This window comes from Lolium perenne, chromosome 5, assembly GCF_019359855.2.
Source record: "Lolium perenne isolate Kyuss_39 chromosome 5, Kyuss_2.0, whole genome shotgun sequence".
Taxonomy (NCBI): Eukaryota; Viridiplantae; Streptophyta; class Magnoliopsida; order Poales; family Poaceae; genus Lolium; species Lolium perenne.
The window spans coordinates 108,834,760-108,840,759 of record NC_067248.2 but is presented as its reverse complement, the minus strand read 5'-3'; positions in this window follow the sequence as shown (position 1 = coordinate 108,840,759).

The following is a 6,000-nucleotide window of genomic DNA, read 5'->3' as shown; positions in this document are numbered from 1 at the left end:
ATCATGTTATGGGGCCAGGAGGGTATCGCTTTTGGGAGCCTAAGTGGGAGAAGATGGAGAACGAGCTGAGGAGGCGAGGAATCCGTCCAGGTACGGAGGGATGGGACCGAAGGGCCAAAAGCTGGTGGTACGGGCATGGGGGAACGCTAGACCCGGAGACAGGGGCGTGTGTTTACGGAAACAAAATGTTTAAACCCACCCAAGCCCTTATTGACGCAATGAGGGATGCTCAAGAGGGGAAGATCAAGTTCAACAGAGAGAACGACGCGCTGACAAGAGCCCTCGGGAATCCTGAACACGGAGGACGTGTACGAGGCATGCCCGGAAACATTACGTGGAAAGAAGGGTTCTCCCAGGACGATGACCCATACGGTTACAGAAGCCGTAAGAGAAAGTCGGATCGGGATGCAGATGTTATGGCGCGGTTGGCATCGGAAGTCGATGAGATGAAGAAAACCCTGTCTATACTAGTACAGGAGAGATCGGCAGCTGGGACGCATGAAGATCATCCAGCGGATCTCGGAAGCCAGCAGCGGAGAAGCAGCGTGGCTTCCACGGAGGTCCAGCCGGCTACTGATGCACCGGAGATCCAAATTACTGCACCGGAGCCTCCTCGCTACCCCGTGGACGATGTAAAGGCGATGAAAGAATGTCATCTGCATTATCCTACTGGGAACATGTCCACGAAGGTAGCCATCGGCAGTGCTTTGCCATGTGAGCCTGGAGCACTCCACCATAACAACCCCATTGCAGATGGCTATGCTCGTGTCACGGTGGAGGAAATAGTCCCAGGGTTTGAGGACCTGGAGATTGACATTGCTACACCCGAAGGGGAGAGAAGACTTGGAGGTGTCAAGCGCCAGTTTATTCTCTGGAAAAAGAAGTTTATCAAGATTCTAGACGAGGCGCCAAGGCGAACAAGTCCACCCCCCTCCGGTGGTGGTGGCGGCGGTGGTGGCGGCGGCGGTGGTGGTGGTGGTTCACCTACACCTCCTTCACGTCAGCCGACGCCGCCCCCCAATTCACCTCCGGCGGGTAAGCAGACGCCGCCCCCCAGTCCACCTCCGGCGAAGAAGCAGCCGCCCCCGGCAAAGAAGCAGAAGCAGTCCTGGACTATTAACCCGGAGCCTTATGTACCTAAGATCACAAAGGTACCGGAGCCATCACTGAAGCCTCTCCCCACAAGGCCTTGGGAACGTAGTGCCGAGGAAGTCGACGCGGCCGCAGCTGCTCACCATGAGAAATGGAAGGCGGAATGCAAGGCGAAAAGAGAGCCCGAGCCCAAGCCAGTATATTCTGACAAGCAAAAGAAGTGGGCTAAGTCATTTTTGACCGAACCGTCCCAAGCCGCGAAGAATCTGCCTGACGACTATTCACGTGAACTTCGTAGGCAAGCACTCATCTTGAAGGAGAAGCAAGAGTTTGCGGAGAAGCAGGAGAAGAAAGCCTTGTAGGAGGCCGAGAAAGAATTAGAAAGTAAAAAAGAGGGGAAACAAGTTGCCCAGCTCGGGGAACAGAGTAAACAATCCATCGCCCCTCTCATAGTGAAAGCCGCCGGTCCGGATGCCCCGATATCATAGCAGCTGCGGCAGCACATGGATTGACTGTAGCGAGTGCCACAGAACAAGCGGCCAACTTAGGTCTGACTCTTCGTGCAGTGTTAGGCCTTGATGAGGCGCCAACAATGAAGGACGTAGTAATTACATATGTGTCGAATGGGCCTCTCATCGAGCCTGCGCGGGAAAAGGATCTACCTCGACAAATGACAGGTTTGCTAAATTGGTACAAGGCTTACATAAAATTAAAAAACGCCAAAGACTATATTTATGCGGAAGTTAGACCTGAGCATCACTTCAAACATTACTATGTACAAATTCATCGGAGTGAATTGTTCCAGCTTTTCAATCTGCGCGAGCTCGACAAATCTATCATCAGTTGCTACGTTTTGTAAGTGATTTATTTCTACCCCATCTCGTTCATTGCCTGCACTATATATATATATATATATATATATATATATATATATATATATATATATATATATATATATATATATATATATATAGGACATATTCATGCTACACCCGGGTGTAGTTACTCCCACGTGTGTTTCGCACAATCTAGGTAGTATCTGTCATACCGAAGAGTATATACATGTAGTATGAAGTATATAAGAATATTTTGGTAGTATATATACTATTTTGTAGGTAGTATGTACAATTTTTTACGTACACTATTTCTTTACGTATAAACATGCATGTATTTTGTATATATAGTGCAAACTATGGGTGTATTTCAATTTTTTTCACCAAAGTTGGTATGGAGTATCTTAGATACAATATACGAACATACTCAAATCGATAAAGTATCATATATACTTTTGTATGATCGTATACGAGAGATGGGTGTAGTTACACCCAGGAGTAGGAAATATTTATCCTATATATATATATATATATATATATATATATATATATATATATATATATATATATATATATATATATATATATATATATACTAGTTCAATACCCGTGCGTTGCTACGGGATCACACCAAACTCTAAATCTTTAACATGTAGCATGAAACACGATACATGTAGTTTTGGAACATAAAAATGATGGTTTGTGTTATTTGTGATACCACTTCTTGTAACCAACACATGAACCCTCTCGCTCCCTCTATCTTTCTTTGTTTCTTGTCTATGAGTTCATCTGTTTTGAAACATCAACTTGTATATCTATTTTTCTGATTCGTCTGGTCGCCGCTTCCATGGAGTGGTGTATCTCGCTATCCTTCATTCTTTCAGTCAGCATGCGCTGAGATAAACCTTCGGGACCATGCGAGTTGAGATGGTAGGATCTTTTTTGTGGCACCGTTATGTTTGGAGTTTTTTTCTCGAGTTTCATTTTTGAAGATTAGTTTTTCAGTGTGGCATATTTTTTGAGACGAGCCAAATTTCAGTAAGGGCAGTGTTGTGTGATGGATATTTTTGTGCTAACCCCGCATTGGCGGATCAGCCCCCACACGAACTCGAGAAGCTCCTTGTGCCATCAAAATATTGATCAATCGATATACTCATGTTGATTGCTATTTTTTACATCAGAAATATGTTTTTAGGAAATAGTGAAATTTGCTTATAGCTCTAGCAAATGTCATAAAACAGGTAAAACCATATAGATCCATATAACATTCCGACCCATAACTTTTGTTTACTGAAAACCGTAAAAGAAGCCCCTTGTACTCCATATCTGGATTTTGTTTTGGTCGAATCCAAGATAAACTGTAAAGTTTTATGGAATTGGAATTTGAGTTAACATTCGCCAGACCAGTACACCTACCCTAGCAAAATTTCACAATGCCGTCAGTAGTCCTACCAAATCGCAGATTTATTTCACCTCACCGCCCCGAATGTGACTGTTTTGGATAAAATCAAAACGAATTCATTAAGGAAGGTAGCCTAGCCATTGTTGGTGCCTGATCTCAGGCGGAGTACGGCGTCTAGAGGGCTAGGCGCGGCCGCATATGAAGCGGCTGGCCACTTGCCAGCGGGCGCCTGCTAGCTAGCCACGATCGATCCATTTGCCTAGCTTGCACGAGCTTTTGTAGGTCGCCACTTTTTCCCGCTACGGACGAAGGACGAGCTTGACATCACCTACGCGGCGGGCACGCACAGATGCAGGGACGGCGAAGCATAGGAAAGCGCCAGGGGACGGTGGCCGGGTGGGCAGTCGGCTCGTGAGGGTTGATCGATCGATATACGTACTCATGTTACAGATTGGTATTGTTTACCATCACGTGAGAGAAGCTGTATTTTAGGATATAGTAGAGTCCAGCTATGAATCAGTTTGTAAGTAACACGTACTCCTAGAAAACATAGCTACTCCACGATCTAGGATATAGTAGAGTCCAGCTATGAATCAGCTAGGATAGCTACTGACGAAGCACAAACATAGCTACTCCACGATCTTTCAGGATGTAATTTAGGAAGGATCGGCAAGGAAGTTGCAGCTGGGCCGACAAACGAAACTCCACGATCGAACGACTGCTAAATTGGAGCTGATCGAAATTGGTAATCCAACAGGATTCGGGATCAACAAGGAACTTTTGTGTGCCAGCGACATAGGCCCAAAAAAAGTTGGCCCATATGTGACACCAGGCAGTCACCTATTCAGATTTAATAGTAAAGATATATATATTGTCCTAACTATCTTGTTGTGTATGCAGAATGAAGAAGCGGGAATGCATAATAAGGAACATCCATGATGTTGGGTTCATTGACCCACAAATCGTTAATTCATATGTGTTAGAACATTTTCCCGCCGACGTGGAGGCCGACCTGTGGCAGTTTTTTTCAAGGCAGGAACTCAAAAGTGATATTCTATTTCCTTACCATTTTGGGTGAGTGTTTCTGTCTTGAGCACATTCTCTTTTGTTTACTCCATGCAAGGTATGTGGCTAATCGATGAGTTAATTATGCATGACTGTGCATGTATCGTGTCCGCAGGTTCCACTGGATTCTGCTAGTAATTCAATTTCACGACTCCACAGTTCTCGTCCACGACTCTCTGAATCTGAATGCAAAGCTTTGGGCCGACATGAGAAAAATGATGCAGAAGTAATTATATATTTTCATTCACTTGCGCTCTATATCTATCGGCCTATTTTGTTCATTTCCTAATATCAAGTAACTAATAACTCTCTTGTTCATTTAATTTTCTTTGCCTCGTAGGGTTTGGACACGGTTCGTAAACACAAAGGTCGGTGAATTCAAAAAAGAGCTACAATTTAAAAGGGTAGTGTCTGGGACTGGGAATATTCAGCCAAAGGGGACCAATCTATGTGGATACTATGTTTGTGAGATGATCCGGAGATACACCTCTGAGCGGGTTTCGTGTAAGAACAACATCAAGAGGAATAACCTCCGGAAGACGCTTAGTCTAGAAGCTCGCTTCCGACCACTTCAAGAGGAACTAGCTGGATGGATCGCGAAGGAAGTCATCGATCCTAGAGGAGAACACTATGTAGAGAACGTAGAACTTCATATGCAGTAAATCATATGTATGGAAACTTGTTCAAAATTGTATATGGTCATCCGATATTGAATATATATTGTCAATTCCTCTTGAATTCTTTTTGGTTCTAATTTCAAATTTGTTTGAAATTGTACGTTCATATGCATGTATATGTAGTACCGTAGAATATGTGAAACTCCTTCAAAATTAAAATAAAACAGAAAAGAAAATAAAACAATACAAACTAAAAAGAAACCAGGTTTAGGGGGGGGCTAAAACCCTAAACCTGCGGCGGCCTTTAGTCGCGGTTGGCCAGGAGAACCGCGACTAAAGGTCCTCCGCCCCGAAGGACTGCTGGCGGCCACGTGGAGGCGCCTTTAGTCGCGGTTCGTAAGGAACCGCGACTAAAGGGGGGTGGGCTTTAGTCGCGCTTGCTTGGTCGCGGTTGCGCAACCGCGACCAATGGCAGTTGCGAACCGCGACCGAAGCCGTTTTTTCCACCAGTGTTGCCTTGAGTCACCTCGGTGATTAAACGTGTGCTGCTCCTGGACCTAGTCATATTACATACTCATTCCGTCTATAAATAAGTGTACACGCAGGTTTTTCAAGACAAATTATGAAGTTGAGTAAAGAAACATGCATCTCTCCTCTTTAATTCTTTAACCTTCAATAAGCTAAGTGCATGTAGAAAACAAGAAGAATATGTGATTATTATTATTGGGTTTGATTTCCGTGCGATGAGAGAGAAGCAATTAAAGTACATTAGAAAAATAAGAGTACACCCTTTTATGAACAAAGTTTAGGGCTAGATGTCCATTTATTTGAGGACGGAGGGAGTGGTCTATAAGTTTTGGTAAATATACTGGTATTATTTTCCACACGCTCACACTTCTCCTTAAGTACACGTATGGTTCACGTAAGAGCTAGTCGTCCTGATGAAGTGGATATACGCTATAAAATATATAGCGTAGCGAGCGTAGCTCAA